Here is a 20,191-nt window from a genome sequence, read left to right on the forward strand (position 1 = left end):
GGATTGTTAGAGTTTTTAGTAAAATATATTAAATAACTTCAATATTTTCAAATATTTCCCATTCTTTCTGTCTCTCTGTCTCTCTCCCCCCCACACACAGACACAGACACAGAGACACACACACAGAGACATACCGACACACACACACCCATTGGAACTTGAAACAATTATTTTGTTATATATTGATATATTAACGTCAAAGTTAATGGAAATTGAACTCTTTATTACCTATCCCAGCCTGTTACTAACAATTTCTATTAAGAATTCAGGGACTTGTAGAGTCCTATTGCTCGGACTCTATTTCCAAGTTTTAATCGTCAAAGGAAAACCAGTCCTGAATATGCACTTTCACTTCAGATACAAAATTTCAATCATAGATGAATGAACCAACAAAGCATTTATTTTCCTTCTACTTTTGAAGATGGCTGTGTATAAATGACTCCAACACAGAGGCCAACCACGTCTCGACTTCCCTCTTCACTGGGAGAACCAGAATGAAGCATCTTTTGAAGAGTTTCTGTGGGAAAAGGCCTCACAAGAAATCATTGGTTAGAAATAGGTTAGTTTCTCACTTCTATGTTATGGTTTAAATCTGAGGAAAGTTGAATTTGCCTGTCAGCCTTAAGATAAAAATACAAGAAATGTGACCCAAACCCTGGGGAACATGAATTCATTCAGTGTTCTCTTGGCCAGGAAGACTTGGGACTCTGAAATTGAGGAAGAAAGAAGCTATAAAATAGAAAGATTATCTCCAAACTCTCTTGGACGACACTTTTGTGTATACTTGTAATTTTCATTCTTGCATCTTTACCTGCCAATGTGAGGGTCTTATAGTTGGATCTAAGAACATGCCCTCAGAAAAAAACATGCAGATAATCCAACCCAATTAGAATATAAGTCAAATTTCCTTGGGTTTTTAAGGGGGCTTACAAAAATATCCATTATTGGTGCTTGGGCTTTTAAGGGGACTTATAAAAATATCCATATTGGTGCTAAGCTGTGATATTAAGCTTTGATAGTATTTAAAGTTATAAATGTAAGCTTAGACATTCTGTTTTCTTAAGGGTCTTTCAGCTCCAGAATTGCTTTGGGTGTTCAATTTAGGGCTCTTCCAGTTGACAGCAACAGAAACCCAAGCCAAATGAGCTTAATGAACACAAAACTGGTTAACCCAGAAGTAAGCCTAGTTTCAGGACCCTTGGTCTTGTTGCATTAGGTTCATTCCTTTGTGCAGTAAATATTTGTTTGTACTTCTCATGGGAATGCACTTTGTTATCCAGGTCTTCATATTGGAAAATTATTAAATTTTCATTGATATGACCCATGAAGAAACATATTTACATGACAACGGACTCTAACAGGAATGTCTGAATGAATGGATGAGGGAATGTGGGAAACGGTGAACATTCTGAGACATTCATGTCTTACCTGAATTCAGTAGAATTCAGTTATTGAAGCAAGGCATTTATTTTTTTTCTGATTTGTATTATATTTTATTTATTTATTAAAAAAATTTTAAATTGGAGTATAGTTGATTCACAATGTTGTGTTAGTTCCTGCTGTACAGCAAAGTGAATCAGTTATACACATAAATATATCCACTCTTTTTTAGATTCTTTTCCCATGTAGGCCATTACACAGTACTGAGTAGAGTTCCCTGTGCTATACAGTAGGTCCTTATTAGTTATTTATTTTATACAGAGTGTGTATATATCAATCCTAATCTCCCAATTTACCCCTACCCCTCTTACCCACTGGTAACCATAAGTTTGTTTTCTACATCTGTAGAATTTCTATTTCTGTTTTATAGATAAGTTCATTTTTACCCTTTTTTAGATTCCTCATAGCAATATCGTACGATATTTGTCTTTGTCTGACTTACTTCACTCAGTATGACAATTTCTGTTCCATCCATGTTGTTGCAAATGGCATTACTTCATTCTTTTTTATGGCTGAGTAATATTCCATTGTATATATGAATCACATCTTCTTTATCCATTCAACTGTCCATGGACATTTAAGTTGCTTCCATGTCCTGGTTATTGTAAATAGTGTTGCAATGAACATTGGGGTGTATGTATCTTTTCAAATTATGGTTTTCTCTGGATATATGCCCTGGAGTGGGATTGCTAGATCATATGGTAGCTCTATTTTTAGTTTTTTAAGGAACCTCCATACTGTGCTCCATAGTGGCTGTACCAATTTACATTCCCATCTAACAGCATAGGAGGGTTCCCTTTTCTCCACACCCTCTCTAACATTTATTTTTGTAGATTTGTTTGTAGATTTTTTGATGATGGCCATTCTGACCTGTGTGAGGTGATACTTACAATGAGGTATTTGATTTGCATTTCTCTAATAATTAGTGATGTTGAGCATATTTTCATGTGCTTACATAGGCAGAACACTCTTTGACATAAATTACAGCAAGATCCATTTCAATCCACCTCCTAGTGTAATGAAAATAAAAACAAAAATAAACAAATGAGACCCAATTAAGCTTAAAAGTTTTTGTGCAGCAAAAGAAACCATAAACAAAACGAAAAGACAACCCTCAGAATGGGAGAAAATATTTGCAGATGAAGCAACCAACGAGGGATTAATATCCAAAATATACAAACAGCTCATATAGCTCAATATCAAAAAAACAAACAACCCAATTAGAAAATGGGTGGAAGATCTAAATAGACATTTCTCCAAAGAAGACATACAGATGGCTAAAAAGGAAGGCATTTCTTTGTGAAGGTTCTCCCCTGGGGAGAAATTAATTCACACATTCATTCAGCCCAGATTTATTGAGCACCTACTATATTCCAGGTATGGGTCTAGCTGCAGAGGATAAAGCTGGGAGCAAGACCAAGTCCCTGTCCTCTTAGAGCTCACCTTGAGACAGATGCAAGACACAAGAATGACTTGTTAGTAAAATTTCAGATAGTGATCTATTGAAAATAAAGTGGGGTGAGGGGATAAGAATGGTTGTGAGTGGCTCCGTCTGGAGGGGGGCAGGAAGAACTCTCTGGAAGGGACATTTGAGACATGAATGAAGAGAAGCAGGCACCTGTAATAAGGTCTGGGACAGAGTTTTGGAGGCAGAAGAAATAGCAAGTAATACTAGAACTCACTGCTGTGGATAAGGAAGGGCAAAAAGTCCCATGGGTCGGGGGGAGCAGGGTGAGAAGTGGGGCGAGTGACGGGTGAGAGCCAGCCGCGGCCAGAGCACGTTGGCGGGGAGGGGAGGCGGGGCGGGTTTAAGTGCATGATAGTTAAAGAACTTTCTGGCTGCTCTGTGAGCGATGGACTAAAAGGGGCAGAGCGCAGAGCATCCCCTTATCGGTCACCGTATTCCAGACCTTCCCTGTCACTCTTAAGTCCTCGAAGGTAACTGCCTATTTGAACATGAACTTCCCCTCAGGTTTTCTGGTAGCTTAGGTCAAAGGCAGGTCCACCAGTCAGCTGCTGGGCCGACCAAGAAGTGACTGACCCTGGAGTCCAGAGGCCGGGCAGGGGGCCTCCTTGTATCCACGCAGGTGATGCTCTCAGGTCCTGCTTCCCTCCGCCCTCATTCTTTCCACCTCTGAGTGGCCTTGACCTCTCCTCCTTCCCCTGAGTGCCTCAGCCCGCCTCTCCCCAGTCCTAGCGGGAGAACTGAGCTGACTTCTACCAGGGTTCCCTAGGAGCTTGCACTGAGGATCCAGATCCAAAACCCACCCTCTGGCCGCTGCCCTCGGAAAGGGGGCGGGTGGGGGCGCGAACCTTATCTCGGGCTCCGCCTCCAGGGGCCGGGAGTGTCCCTCGCGCGCTGCACCGGCCGCTGCGGGCAGACAGGCTCCGGGCTCCGGGAGGGCTGCTGATCCGCTCTAGCCCAGGTCGTGTCCGGGCCGCGACCATTCACTCCCGGGACACCACGGGCCCACGCGGAGCGCGCAGCGGCTGCGACGGCACCCCTGACCAGGGACGCGCGCCAGGTAAGGTGGCATCTCCTCCTCCAGTGTCCTCGCCCGAATGACAAACGGGGGACTTCAGGCTGGCCCTCTCGCGGCTGCAGTTTCCAGTTTGCACTCCCGAGGGTGCAGTTTCTTCCCGCGCGCGCGGAGGCGGTGGGTGAACTACGAGGTAGAATCCGCGCCCAGGCTGGAGGCTGGGACGCAGGATTTATCTGGCAAGGTTACTGGGTGGTCATATAACCTTGGGAGCCTCTCTGGGTTCGGATTTCTGTTTGGAGTATTTGGCCTCTGGGAATGAATAATGCGCGGTGATTTACGCCCCTAAGCTCAACCCCCTGGGCCTCGGTCGGTCTTTCTGGAAGGGGCTCTGGTGCCCACACGTGGGGCGCGAGCGCACGGGGCGGTGGGCTGTGCGCGGTGCCCCCGAGGCTCTTTGAGGCTGCTGCCCAGGAAGGTCACTCAGGGGAGCTTAAAAAAATCTGGTACTGCGGTAGCACCCAGATCAATTAAATCAGAATCTCCAGGAGTGGGGCTCAAAACTTCGCAGGTGATTGCTAGGTGGAGTAGTTTGGGAACCAGTGAGTGAGAGCCGTGGTTCTCCAAGGAAGGGCTGGGAGGGTCTCTGGACAGCAGCGGCAGCGTCGCCTGGGAACTTTTAGAAATGCAAAATCTGGGGCCGGCTACGGAGGCCTAGACCTCCTGAATCTGAAACTCTGGAGGTAGGGACCCAGCCCTTTGTGTTTTCGTGAACCCTCCAGGTGATGCTAGCACTTGCTCACTTTTGAGAACTCTGGGCTGGATCTCAGTGGAGGGAAGGGCAGACACCTTCGAATTCCCCTTCAGAGGGAGGAGGGAACAGATCCCTTTTCAGAAAATCTTAGGTATTCATCAGTAGGGTTTTGCCCATATTAAAAAAAAAAATGCCGTGGACTTTGGAGGATCCTATAAAGGGCAGAGACTTAGCCATCATCTCGAGCAATTTTTTGTCGTAGAGAACTTTTTCTTTTTTTTTTTTAAGAGTTGAAGCCAAAGAAGAAATGTACCTAAGAATCTCCTGGCTGTAATAACATGAATGTTTGGCCCCTGATTCGATGCTCCCCATCACCCCTGTCATCAGTGCATGCTACAAGGCTCATATAAAGTATTTTTTTAAAAAGCAATTGGAGGTTTCAGGGATTCATGCCAATTCTCCAGAGTGAAAGGGAATTCAGCATTGCAGGTCTCTGGACTCTCTGAGTGGCTCCTTTTTTTTCTTTTAACAGAGATCTGAGATTTCAAAATTTCGGCGAAGAAAAATTCCAGCTGTTCCTAAGTCATTAGTACAGAAATAGAATGACTTTGCAAATAGGCTTAAATGGATTCAAAAATCTGACGTTGGATAAAAAAGCTAGAATAGGCATGACTGTGGTCCTAGAACATGTGTGCTGGGTGAAGACTGCTCAGTGTACAGAGACTTCCTGTGCAGAGAACATTTATTTTCCGTGCCAATTTGTAATGAGGTAGAGAGACCTTTAAGAGACAGGTCCTAAGCTTGTGTCTAGAGGCTGGCGGGAAATATAGGTAGTGGTGAGGACTAGGAGCCTGGATCTGAGGCCCAAGCTGCAGGTTCAAGACCTACTCTTCTGCCTCTCTGCACTCTGGGGCAGTGGCATAACTCTGCGAGCCTCACTTTCCTCATCTGTAAAATGGGGACTGCAGTAGTACAATGCATACTTCATAATTCTCATGGCGTCAGAGTTAAAGGAAATAATGCTTCCAGCAAGTCAATGAAATATTTGTTAGCTCAAAATGTGCACACACCCCCCCCCACACACAAACTAAAAACAAAACAAAAACCTAATCCCCAAACACTTTGGAATGAAAACTGTGTTGATAACATGGTCACATTTTTTTTTTTATTTTTTAATTTTTTTTTTATTTTTTTATATTTATTTTTGGCTGTGTTGGGTCTTCGTTTCTGTGCGAGGGCTTTCTCTAGTTGCGGCGAGTGGGGGCCACTCTTCATCGCGGTGCGCGGGCCTCTCATTATTGCGGCCTCTCTTGTTGCGGAGCACAGGCTCCAGACGCACAGGCTCAGTAGTTGTGGCTCACGGGCCTAGCTGCTCCGCAGCATGTGGGATCTTCCCAGAGCAGGGCTCGAACCCGTGTCCCCTGCATTGGCAGGCGGATTCTCAACCACTGCGCCGCCAGGGAAGCCCAATGGTCACATTTTTTATCTACAAATATTTACATACCAACCTCACCCTTAGAATTTACAGTTTTTCCTTCTTACTAGAATGTGAACATATGGATGTCCTCCAATTATCTTCCTAATTTTATTACACGTTTTATATAGAACTTTCTAGAAAAAATTTTTTTAGTAGATTATCTTCAAGTCAACAGCCCAGTTATGTACCTACTCATTGTCTGTGGTAAAGGATTTTACCATCTGGTGGAATTTATAATCTAGTCACATTCAGATTTAAATAGTCTTAAAATCTGGCTCTCCAGAATATCATTCTTTATAAAAGAAAATTCAAATGGTAGGCATGGCATGCTGTATCCCCCAAGAGAACCAGTCTAGAAGTACTGTCTGGTGTTTCCTAGGTACTTGAGAGGGAGAAAGAAATGAAACCTTATTCAGTTACATCAAGGTTTGTTCAAGATAATATAAGAGAAAGCAAATTGAGGACACATCAAGGACTAAACTGGCAAAAAGGGTAGGCGAGGTAGTTCAAGTGTCCTTTTCCTCCTTAAATGCAATAATTTCAAAACGCTTCAAAACCACATACAGAAAAAGCAATTTGATTGGAACTGATCTGGATGATCCTCTTAGGACCAAATATTTCTAGTAAAAAAAAATTTATGGGTATTAATTCCAAAAAAGATGCCAAATGATTCTGTACTTTGAAATGAGTCTTGATTCACCTTTAATTTCAGTTATAAATTGAATATTAGATTTCTAACTTAGGGTGCCTTTTTAGGACTCATCTCCCATCTTTAAATGTAAAAGGTTGTACCCTTGCAGTTTCCAATCTTCTGTGACTTCTAGAAAACTAAACATAATGCAAGTTTCACATATAAACATCTTAGTAACTCCTCCATTCAGGAAATCAGATCTTCATTAGGACACATTTAAAAGTACAATGTAATATTATTAAATTCAATATAATAAGAATGTAAGTTTATTAAATTAAATGTAAACAAATTAATGTAAGTAGGGTTTTCTCTTAGGCTCACTATGTATGAAATGAGGAGTGCCTCTGGGCATGAAAAGGGAAGATCAGAGGCACCTCACTTGATGGAAAAAATGAAGGCGTGTGGAAGCCAATTCAAAGGCTTAGTAATCAAATTATGTATCCTGGATAATTTAACCGAAGAGCTGAGCATCTGTGATGTCGCAATTCAGCGACAAGATGTGGCAGCCCAGTGAGTGGCCAATTAGGAATGATCACTACTGCAATGCCCCACAATGATTTCATGATTCTCCACTTGTAGGCACAAGTCCCGGGGCAGAGATAATCAAAAAGAAGTTAGCTAATTGCATTTGTTTTTCATAATTTGGCTCACTTGGAAAGGCCTTGATGGCCTTCATTTCAGTGCATTTATTTTGAGCGCCCCATTTGTTCCAAAGTTGATGGTTTTACCACTAAGGCCAATCTGGAAAGTCTTGTGAGTAAAAACAAATCACAGGAAAGGGCTATATGTTTTTATTTTGTGTTTATTATCTTTGGATTATATTTCTCAGCATGAGTAGTAATTCTTTAGTTTGATTCATTAGCATTCTTGTGGGAAACAAGTTGAAATATTTATTTCTGGCAAGTGATCCAGTCTCACGCAAAGAGAATTAGCCATGGAGGCTGAGTTCTCAAACTTTCTCCATCTCATGGTTAAGGACACTCGTTCTCAATCCAAAATGCCAAGCCTTGAATCCTGACTCTGTCACTTACTAGTTGTTTGAACCCGGACAAGTTGCGTAACCTTTCTTTGCTTCTGTTTCCTCATTAGTAAAATTGGGGTAATGGTACCTATATCAGTGGGATTATCATGAGGAGTCAATGAGTTAATGTCTCTAACGTTCTACCAACAGTGCCTGGCTCACAGTCAAAGCTTAATAGGAATTTGCTATTCTTTCACCTTGGACGTTAATAAATGGTTTAAGCTGAAGCTCTCTTTTCTCTTTTCACCTCTGAAAACTGGATCCTGAAAAGGCAGTCCTAGTTTAGGTTATGTTCATTTGATGCTTTTTCTGTTTAGCTAGTGGGAGAATTTGTTTCTGAATAAGTGAAGTCCTTCAAGTTTCTCAGAAAATAATACAAGCTTTTGAACAACATTCTAAAGCTTCCCAAATGCTGCTGCTGCTGGCTTGAGACCACACTTTGAGAATCACTGCTTCACTCCACGAGTTCCCAAACTGGACTGCACACTGGAATTACCTGAGATCAGTGTGCTAGCATGTTGATCCTCAAACTGATTAAAAAGTTAACCAGTTGGGTTAATTTACTGCGAAAGTAGTAATCATGAAAAAGAAAAAGAGAGGCTGTGTAACAATACACATTAACTGTATACATGGAATTCCCGTATACTGATAGAATTTTTAGGGATATTAGAATTTGTTTAATCTGAATGAGGAAACAGGGTCTTGGAGACCTTATTCTTGGCTAAGGGCTCAGGAATAGTCAGTGGTGGCACCAGATGACAACAGGTTTCCTGTGTTCTACTCTGTACATTTTTCATTCAACTACCTTGTCTTCTGAAAACAGGTAATGTGACAGTAGCACATAATCCAAGATAGGGTGTCCTGGGAATGCTATGGACCTGCCTGTCTCCCTTGACCCAGCTTGATTTCAGGGTTATTAATTGAAAAGCTTTTCTAAATGAAAAACCACTGATACCAATATGGCCAAGTTGTAAAAAAATAAACCTATAGCTATCAATTGTGAGAAGGATGATTTTTTTCCCACTAGGTTTACCATTTCTAAGGATTCAATTGAGTTTTTCCTCTTTGCTGTTTCTTTAGCATTTTGGCTTTTACTAATGAAAAGCTCAGAGATATCTTTGAAAATTTCAGGAAACGTTGATAATTTCTCAAGTCCAAGTTTGGTGACCTTCTGGGAATCCTGCCAGTTGCTTGTGTTTGATTCATTGTTTAATTTTTGTTTTGACTTGTCGTGTTTTGATCTAGCTCAATATAGCCATGATTGCAGTGTTATGTTACCCGTTAACTGTTTGTTTTTACAGTTATTGGTGTCAAGAAGAAAAGATTAAGGAGCAACAATATTTTCTTTTTAAATTCAAAGTGAAAAGAAGTTCTAGTGAAGTTTGAGCTTTATAGGAAGTTCTAAATATATTTTTCAGAAATTTAGTCTTTTAACTTTTTATTAGGTAACTTTTTATTAGGTAAATAAAAACAAACACTCAGAATATATGTCTTATATTTTTATGTTAACTTTCAAATCCACATGTGATTCAATGATTGAAACAACTTATTGAATTATATACATTTAGAAATGCTAAACCTTGCTGTATATGTATTTTTCTACTTTATTAGGAAGAGAGAGTTTGATTCCACCTCGAGGGCATGTCTAGGCACGTACCAGTGCCCAGAATTAGATAGAATATTAAAGATAAGGCAGGGAGGAACATTCTTTGTAAGTGTTCAGCCAATCATCACATAGCGCTGAAGTGCCTACCCAGTGCTTGGCTATCCCAGGGGGATTCAGAGAAGTTGCTATGTTCAGTTTAGTAAGTCTATTAATAGCCAATTGGCAGTTTTCTTTTTTAAATGGAAAAATCCCTTTAATATATAAAAATAACATTTTGTACATATTTTTACGTGAAAAAATGTATAAGGCAAAAATGGTTTTGATTTAAATTTAGAAAAATCAGCAAGCATGGCATGATGTGTCACTTTGTTTCTTCTCAAACCATTTTTGATTCCCATTTAACATAATGTCCTGAAGCAATCTTTAGAAAGGGTTGAATATGAATTAAAAAAAAAATCTCTTGAAATACAGTTGATTTATAATGTGTTACTTTCAGTTGTACAGCACAGTGATTCAGTTATGTATATGTTCTTTTTTAGATTCTTTTCCATTATAGGTTATTACAAGATATTGAGTATAGTTCCCTGTGCTATACAGTAAATCCTTGTTGTTCATTTTATATATAGTAGTGTGTATCTGTTAATCCCAAACTCCTAATTTATCCCTCCCCCCCTTTCCCCTTTGGTAGTCATAAGTTTGTTTTCTATGTCTGTGGGCCTATTTCTGTTTTGTAAAATAAGTCCATTTGTATCATTTTTTTAAGAATTCACATGTAAGGGATATCATATGATATTTTTCTTTTGCTGTCTTACTTCACTTAGTATGACAATCTCTAGGGCCAACCATGTTGCTGCAAATGGCATTATTACATTCTTTTTTATGGCTGAGTAATACTCCATTGTGTATATATACCACATCTTCTTTATCCATTGATACATGCACCGCAATGTTCATAGCAACACTATTTACAATAGCCAAGACATGGAAGCAACCTAAGTCTCCATCGGCAGATGAGTATGACTTGAATTTGTATCTTGGCAAGAAGTGGAGAGGTTATCCCAGAGAGAGGCACTGCAGAGAAGAGAAACACCCACGATCCTGAGAAGGCAGGCAACTCCGTTACCTCCCTGTAGTAACTCCCCCTTTCCCTCGGACAGTTTGCCTTTCCATCCTTTCACAGTTCCTTCGCTTTTCATTCCCTGTTCAAATCACTTGTTAAACAGCACCTCTGGTTTGAAATGAGAGAGAATGAAAGATGCACTGTGGGGTGCAGTGATGCCATGGTAACTGTCAGCTAGAATGGTCTAGGCATTTCCTACTTAGGTCCCTTTGGAATGAGGAGGGAGCAGAGGTGAAAAGAAAAGGTGGGATTCAGAGCTCTTGATGGGATGTGGAGGCACATGGAACGTTATTCAAACTCCTATATATTTAGTGGCAGCAAGCATGTCAGTGTGGAATGTGAGCAAGGAAGTACCCACAACCTAAGTTATGTGTCATTTCTGTTCTACCGTATGAGTAACAGTATGGTAGAATAGCATTTATATATGAAGTACTAAATAAATAGACACCCTCATTATTTCCAAGAAGGCTATGGACCAGGAAATGGGAAACCTGGTTTCTCATTCCAGCCCACCACCAACTTACTAAGTTGGTAGCTTATCAGAAAAGCCTGCAGTAAGAGAGAGCTGGGAAGGTGTGATTGTAAAGTCTTATTTCATTTTGCTGTTCACATATTTTTCTTTTTCTTGGTGAAAAGCACCATTGGAGACCATCATGGAACATGTAAAGAATGGCAGATTAGAGCATCTGTGCCCAGAGTTTAAATCAATGTGGAGTAGCATCCTTTAGGAAATTAGTCTCCTGAGAAATATAGCATTCATTCCTAAAATTCCTATAACAATGTTCTTGAATGTTCACTGAAGATGGACGTTGCTGTGAATGAGAAATAATGAAATAACATCTTTTTATTGCAAGAAAATTGTATTTTCCTTTTCATGAGGCCTAAACAAAAATTTTTTGGCCTCCATGTGGGAATTATGTAAAAAATATTCATTGGTCTTTTCAACACTTGAAAAAAAATTTCTGATTCTTAATTATGAGTTTTGTAAGGGGAATCATGTTTATATGAGTAATCAAATTATATTTTTGAGCTCAAAATTGCATGTTTCCCAAAATGTTAACAGTTGCGTTTGGGAGGTAGCATGATAGATATTTTCTTTCCTGCTTTTCTTTGTTTTCTCTATTTTTTAATACATATGTATTACATTTATAATGCAATGATAAATGCATAACTACATGCCTTGTAGAAGGAAACATATGAAATGGTAATTTTGAATTCCTATACAAATGAGAGAGAATGATGTTACAGTGTGATTCATTTATGTTCCTGTAATTCACAAAGTACATGTTGTGCCAGATGTACTTTGAAATACCAGACACACTAATAACAGATAGTAAAATCTGGCTAAAATGACACAAGTAATTTTTCTTAAAATCAGAACATCACTTTATTACTCCTTGTGAATGCCAAAAGAATATTATGTACTCTAATACCTTAAAGCCATTGAAGATTATAGCTGAGATTGGGGTGGGCGTTATGTAGTCGTGGCCCTGACACTTAGCACCTGTGTGACCTTGTGCATGGTTTTTAACCTTTTAAAGCTTAATTTGCCCATCTGTCAAGAGAGGATCATAGGACCTTCTACATACTGTGGTCAGGAGGAGTAAATGGAATAATGCACATGAACCCTTTAGTATAGTGCCTGGCAGGTAAAAGTCCTCAAATTTGCTCAAATTAGTTATTATCATAAGTATTCTCCTTACTTCTAAGCTTGTTCACACGTGTGATTTGGATATCTACCTTGTGGAAAGTGGGTTGCTTCTTCAGATGAGGCTGTCCTCTGGGTAGCCTGGGTCATGGAGGAGAGGCAAATCCAGATTTTTACCCTTCTCTACTTGTGCTGGGAGATGCAGGGGAGGGTATCTCCTGAAGCTAGCAGTGTGCTAGGGGCGATGATAGAGGCTTTGGAGAGCAACTCCTATGACTCTAAGTGTTGATTCTGGAGTCTGGGAGTCTGGCACCCTTTGCCATATGGCACGGTCCCTGGTCACTGCAATTGTTGTGGGGGGTTGAGGGTGTCCTCAGGTCTGTCTTGCAGCTGCAGGTGGTTTTTCATGAGCTCCTGGATTTTAGCAGTTGTAGAGGTCTCTTTGGTCAGGACCCTGGATTGTCTGTCTTAGGCTCTGGGAAAATCAGAAGATCGCTTTGTCTCTGGGCAGAGGCAGCCCTGAGTTTCAGTACCCATTTGCCTCCTCAACCAGGGGCCTTTGTGCAGCTGCAGCCCAGACTCTGGTGCATCTGTATAGGATATGCATTAATTCATCCGTCTGGCAAACAGTTTCTCCAGCTCTTTCTATAGATTAATCTAGATCCTAGGGATGCAACAAAAAATGACACATTCTGTTTGTAAATTTCCCCATGACTGCTTGGTATGTCAGGGTTGGTTGTTATACCACAGAGCTCCTAACCCTAGTCCAATGCTGCTCACAGTAGAGTGCTTAAAGAGGGGTGAAGTGGTTGACTTCATATGTTAATTGCTCCCACACCCACTAATCTGAAGGTTTATTATTAGGGTCCCTGGTTGGATCTATGTTTTCCTCAAAACTGCGATGAATTTTACATATATAATGTGCATCAGTAAGTTTCTACAAAGTGTTTAGACTAGGCACATAGTCTACCAATCCAAAAACTAAACTAAGCAAAAAACCATGATGAACTGAATTGAATTGACTGAGGTTTGACAGAAGGAAGTTATGGAGATACTGGGAAAATCAGACTCGATTATTTTTAGACTACACGTGTCAGAGCCCTGGAAAAAAGTGTAAACATTTTTGAGCTCTGATTCTTCTCAATTAGTTAATTAAATGAATGTCTGGCCAGTTACCAATATAGGATATTGAGAGCCATTTGTGCATCTGTGTTTCCTTAACTGTGCCTCGAAATAATTTTAATTTTTAGCTGGATAGTGTAATTTCACATCGGACACTTTTTGGCCAGACCTATTACTTCATTAAATGCTAAGCTTGAGTAGGGCAATGAGTTTGTGCATTTTAAATGTTTCTACGTTGTCTCAGATAAGGCTGCCAAGTTGAATTCCACATCTTCCTTCTAGTAACCTACCATGTTTTAGATCTTTGGGCCTAAAGCAGTCTAAGTAAGACTAGTGAAGCAATTATGATTTCATATTTTCAAGCTTGATATGAATACTAATGACTTTAATTTAAAAATAAATGTGTGCATGCTTTCCCCTTTCTCCCCTCTTCCAGTTTTTCCCCAAAGATGAGCACATATCATAAAGGTAGCTGCAAGAAGAAACTTTTTCCTTTTCCTTTCTTTCATTGTTTTCATATTGCCAATCCTTAGGCAAGGCCAATCTGCTTTACTCAAGACAGTGTCTTCAAGGAATCCGGTTGTTACAGGACTGCAATCTTCCCAAAATGCATTGAAGAGGAGACATAGCCCTGCTTCTCCAGACTGTAAGACTTTGCTACTATTACTCTAGACTCTAGAGAATTTCAAATTTTGACTTTTTTTTTTCCTTCAAAATCTTTCTCCTGGGATTTCCACTTTCTCAGAGCTGCCTATTGATATGTGCTAAGGCAAAAGGGAAGACGGTGTATTTTATTTTCCGCAAAAGCAGCAAGAATGGGTTTCAGTTTCTATAACCATTGTCTTCATTAGGGAGTTGGGAAGTTTTAAATGCAAAATAAGGAATTTTGATATATCAGGAGGGCAGAGGGGAAACAAGAACTCCCAAGGAAGCTGTTACTGTGTCTTTCATCTCATCACCATCACAAGGAGCTGTTGATAACTGTAAAAACGTTGATTTTATGCTATATGGGATAAAAGTGATGAGTCAGCAAGTTAAATTTCAATGGCTCCCTGGGTACCGAGTAGACTGAGGTTGGCCATGGTCCCAGGTTGCTTATGATACGGTTGGGAAATGGACTATTTCAAATATAATTTTGGGGAGCAAATAAGACTCTGTAACTGAGCTCCAAATGGTCTAATAGTGGAGGTAGGCACCTTGGAAGATATGGTCTGTTTTTGTGATGATTTGCTTCATGGAAGATGTGTGGCTTGAAGCTGCTCTTGAAATGTGGTTTAGTTTACACACACACCATAGTCAACATAAATCATAGGGCTGGAAATTATCTTACAAGTAATTGTTGTTTATAATACAAATGTTGTTTATACCAATGATGCTTGATGCGTTAACCTCTCCCTATAACAAAACTGATGAGCACATGATCTCCAGTCTGGTCGGCCTTCCCTGGACACACTGAGTTTTGATTCTTTCTGGCCATTGGTTGCTGAGTAGAAAGGGTGTAGCCCTGTTCTTTTCTCCCTGTAGCCCAAACTAATTTCTGGCAGCCAGCTCACACTAATAACTTCAGTTTATCATTAGCTAAGGACTTTTTGTCTCCTCAGCCCTCCTGCTGTTAGGCCAACAGATTCCTTTTAAACATTCCACAATCCAGATTTTGGATCCCAGGATTTTTATGTGTTTCTTTTGAATTTTGTCTTATTGCCGTTGTCCCATTATTTATCCAGGTGAGATCTTATCCACAGGCTTTCATTCAGTCAGTTAGAGATCTTTCTCAGCTTTGCTTTGTCTAGAAATTTGATTTGCAGGTCATCATTTTCCTCGCTTGAATTGTGAATAACCAATAGACTGGACAGGGCACATGCCAGAATTCTAAAACATCTCACTAGAAACCTCCTGCATCTGCTGTTACTCTCCATGGGGGAGCCATTTGATAAGTCTTATATCCAGATTACATTTATGTGCTTTTACTTTTGAAATACCATTAAGTATAGTATTCTACAGGTCATACTGTACAGCACAGGGAACTCTACTCAGTCTTCTATAATAACCTATATGGGAAAAGAATCTGAAAAGGAATGAATATATGCATATGTATAACTGAATCACTATGCTGTACACCTGAAACTAACACAACATTGTAAATCAAATATACTCCAATAAAATTTTAAAAAAATTAAAACAATGAAATGAAAAAAGTGCAGGTCTGTTTGATGTCATTTATTCTTGGCACTTGACAAACATCGTGTAATGTTTAGGACTCATTCCTTTTGTAAGTTTTTGTAAGTAAGTGCTCACAGACAGGAGTGAGGCTTAGAATATCTAACAACCAGAAAAACCAGGGCATCAACCACCCAGCTCGGGCACAGGGCGGCCAGAAAAGATGGCAGGGCAGCACTGCTTCCTGCCAGCTCACAACTGTTTTAAACCCTCAGCCTTGGGGGTTTACCAGAGGCATATGTGCTCTTGACCTTCAGAGGTATTTCTTTTCTCCTTTCTGTAAGTTCCTGATGTTTATTACTCAGGCCCTGAGCACTGGTTTATATTTCACAAATTAAGATATGTTGTGAAAGAGGCTTAGAACTGGGAATGGGTATGGCTTGTTTAAGGAGCTTGATGGGGAGGGAGGGCTTAGAGTGGGGAGAGTAGGAAATGAGATATTTTGGTACGTGGGGCCTGGAGCCCTTCCATAGAAAGCGGTCACTGAAGCAGTGAGGGTGTCTTTGTTTCTGGGCAAGGGGCAGTGGCCAATTGGCTGAGCACAGATCTGTTAATCACAGGCCAAAAAGAAAAAGTCCAGAAGAAGAAGACCAATCAAGACAAGGGCTATCTTTTAAGAGATAACTGAAGAAAAATTGCCAAGGGCACTGTAAAAGCATTGATTATCTCAAAGAAGAATAACTCTTGTGGAGGGTATGATCTTAAACAGAGGGAGATAAAGGAGCAGGGTATGGGGCGTGGGTGAGGGAAGCCATTCATTTGGGAGATAAGGAGATCATTGATATTCAGGTGAGCATTTCCATTGGTGATGAGGATGTAAGCACAATTTTACTGAATTTTAGAAAAAAATGAATGATGAGCTTTTGAAGCTGTAAGACGTGTATAATAATTGCTTGCAATGTATTGTCAATGGAAAACAGTAGGGAAGAATCAAGAAGGGGCAGATTTAAGCAGAGAAACATAACCTTTCTGCCTTTCTAGTTACCATTACAGTTTCATTGCTACAAAATATTCCTTCATTAAAGAGAATACTTAATATGTCAGTGTGAATGCACGTTTCCCCGCTAAGTACCGCACTTGGAAAACACTTGTGGCTCTATTATTCAAGTGCTAATTAATTTGCGGAATATCCTCCAAGTAAAAGTACAAAGATTTGTGTTCCTCCAATTTTAGAAATATTCAGTCCTGGCCATCTCTGAATCTGTGAAGGGGAAGGGATTTTGAATATACAGAAGAAGGAGGGTAGGTATGAGGACGCACCGGAGGAGCTGTGGAAAGTTTTCTGTGGGCCATTGTGAATTCCAAATATGACCTTCCAGATGGTTCTAGGCTATCATTGTACCTCACTTTAATACCTGAGCTACAAAGGGGAAAGGGGGGTGGGGAGAGGGATAAATCAGAGGTTGGGATTAACAGATACACACTACTATAAAAATAGATCACCAACAAAGACCTACTGTACAGCATGGAGAACTATACTCAATATTTTGTAATAACCTATAATGGAAGAGAATCTGAAGTTATCTATACCTATATCTATATCTGTCTGTATATCTGAATCTCTGTGTTGTATACCTAAAACTAACATGATATTGTAAATAAACTATACTTTGATAACAAAATTAAAAAAAAACACCTAAGTTAGAGAGCTCTTCTTCCCTAACATTTGCCTTGTGTTTATTTTATGGAGTTGGTATTCCTATTAAAAGAAATACTGAGAGGGAAGACAAAGGTTTGTAACACATTATTCAGGTTATTGTCAACTCATTCACAGAGATGATACATTTAATAGGGGAGAGCAGAGTCTGGCATTAACTGTGGACTGGTTGGTGTGCATGTTGTGGTTCCAAGCTCCTCAAAAGTGTCTGCGTTGAGCTGGACAATATCACTCAGTTCCCATGTAACCAGCATCCATTTCTCTTTCTGTCTGATGGCCTGAGGGTCTGAGAGTCTGAGGTTCAGTTGGTTGGTGGATCTGTCAGTTGGGTTATCAATTTCACTGCCTCTTTATCTTTCTTTCTTTCTTTTCTTTTTTTTAGAAAAAGTATCTCTAGAAGTGTTTATTATTGTACTATTTGTATAAGATATAGAAAATATCCAAAATGTTCAGTACTAGAGAGAAGGTTGATATTTGCATTGATTATGCAACAGCATTAAAAATGATGTTTAACAGTAAACATGTCTTTAGATATAATAGGTAGAAAATAGTAAACAAATTTATATACAGAAATGTTCATGTCAAAATATTCAGAGAAAAATGGATACAGTTTTAGAACTTATTTCTTAGGAAATGGATCTTTTATAAATATGAAATACTCCTTTCTTGGCCCTGTTTAATACTTTTTTGCCTTCAATTCTATTTTACGTTGTATACCTATTTAGTTTTAATTTTATTTATTTTTGGCTGTGTTGGGTCTTCGTTTCTGTGCTAGGGATTTCTCTAGTTGCGGCAAGTGGGGGCCACTCTTCATCTCGGTGGGCGGGCCTTTCACTATCGCGGCCTCTCTTGTTGCGGAGCACAGGCTCCAGACACGCAGGCTCAGTAGTTGTGGCTCACGGGCCTAGTTGCTCTGCTGCATGTGGGATCTTCCCAGACCAGGGCTTGAACCCGTGTCGCCTGCATTGGCAGGCAGATTCTCAACTACTGCGCCACCAGGGAAGCCCCTATTTAGTTTTATTAGCATTTGCCTAGTGAATTATTTTTCTGCCTCTTTATTATCAACATTTTCTGTCACTGAATTTTAGGTGGGTTTCTTGTAAGAAGTATATAGGTGGACTTAAAGAAAGTCCACAATCTGAAATATTTCTGAAATCGAAAGAGTCAAATGTAACTCATTGAATTTTGTTATGATTGCTAATATGTTTCAACTCTTTCTCTGCATCTTTATATTTTCCATGTTTAACATGCTTTCTTATTCTTTATTATAATTGTTACTCTTAGTTTTTCCTTCTTTGTTTGGAATTAATTTTACTTCATTTTCTTCCTCTACCAGTTATTTCTGTAAGTTACATTCTTATTTATATAATAGTGATTACTATTACATTTCTTTATATCAATTAAAACTTGTATTTTCCTACTAATAGCTAGTTGGTATCTATCCCCCACCCCCAAGATAACTTACTTGTTCTATTTACATGATTTTTATCACCTTCACTGCCCTCCAACCCCATTCCACAACCAGCTCCCAGTTTGAGGGCTTGTGTTTTATTTCCAGAATGTTATTAATATTTTTCCGGTAACGATTTTAGACTGAAGTTTATTTTGAAGGAATGGTTAGCGGAGGCCAGCAAATTTTGTTGATTTAAAAAAAATTTCTATCCCACATTTAGCTCTTTGTTTTATCTTCTTGTAATTTTTTTGAAGAGAGTGAATAGACAGTAGAGTTTTGAAGAGTTCAAATGTTCAAAATATTCAAAAATGAAAGTTTCTTTGGTTAAGTCCAAGCCTATTTCCTTCAGGTACAGCAGAAACTAACACAACATTGAAAGCAACTGTATTCCAATAAACAAAACAAAAAACAAACAACAACAACAAAAACTATTTCCTTCAGAACTTTGAAGATTTTGATCCATTATTGTTTAGCTTCACTTTTGTGATAAGAAGGCTCTAGAAAGCTGAATTTTATTCCTTTTAGATATCCTCCCCATTCCTGCCCCCTACCACTCAGCCTTACAGAACCTCTTAGGATGTTTTGCTTTTTCCTTTGAATTATGATTTTTCACCAATATTTGTATAAAAGGTCTTTTTCCTCCCCATTCAAGCAATTTGGTGATTGTGAGACCCTCTCAATCTGAAGATTCAAATTTTATTTAGCTCTGAAAGCTTTTATTTTACCTTTTCTTCCATTATTTCTACTTATGTGTCATTGTATATTTTTTCCTTCTGAAAACTCTTTTTTAATATTTTGTAAGATCTGTATCCTTTGCATTGTGGTCTGGTAGAATTCTTCAGCTTGGTTTTCCATCTAGCTACTTCCTTCTTCAATTATTTTCACATACATCTCTGAATATATTAATATTCATATTCAAATATTCTTACACATATCTCTAAATATATGAATGGCATTTAAGCTAGTCTGTCTTCTTCAGACTGTTATTAACTCTTTCTATGGGTGTTAGTTACTACATCTGCTGAGTTTGTGGGCTTCCTCCACAGTGCTGGTTTTTATTGCTCACATCTTTGTGTTTGCAGTTTTGTGTTTACTACCGTACTGGTTTTTTTTTCTGTTTACTGTAGCTTACTGCTAATGATTGTGGGTTGGGCAACATACTGGTGCCATGTCATCTGGACATGGCTATTTCCTGTTCCTCCTGGGTTTGTTCGTGGCACACCTAACTGAGACTGGTTCTGCCCATCCAATCCAAGAGCCCAGACTCATGGCTTCCCAGGGATCCAAAGGAAGAGAGCTGCATAATGTCCAAGAGGCCATGTTCTTCCTCATCTGCACAAATCACTTCCTCAGTCTGAGAGGTATCCATCTCGGTCAGGGTGTTCTTCCTCCTCCTGCTCTGAGAATCCTTTTTCTTCCAGCTCTGAGCAACGCTGTTCCTCTGACCTCCCCAGCAATATAGGCAATGGGGTTCTGAAAAGGTCACTTCCAGTGTTACTCTGACA

The 20,191-nt window shown here is 39.6% G+C and overlaps 1 protein-coding gene across 2 annotated transcripts in view; it reads left to right on the forward strand.

Annotated features, from left to right (window-relative positions):
- Window positions 1-3,641: 3,641 nt before the first annotated feature.
- The window catches only part of COL21A1 (collagen type XXI alpha 1 chain), a 203,008-nt gene continuing 186,458 nt past the window's right edge, over window positions 3,642-20,191 (forward strand). The window contains exons 1-2 of one of the 2 annotated variants that reach the window (XM_082347146.1): window positions 3,642-3,965; window positions 13,893-14,005. The gene's annotated coding sequence lies outside the window, so the exon portion shown is untranslated. The remainder of the gene's footprint in view (window positions 3,966-13,892; window positions 14,006-20,191) is intronic. The other variant, XM_082347145.1, reaches the window with a different exon arrangement.

This window comes from Balaenoptera borealis, assembly GCF_965194805.1.
Source record: "Balaenoptera borealis genome assembly, chromosome: 12".
Taxonomy (NCBI): Eukaryota; Metazoa; Chordata; class Mammalia; order Artiodactyla; family Balaenopteridae; genus Balaenoptera; species Balaenoptera borealis.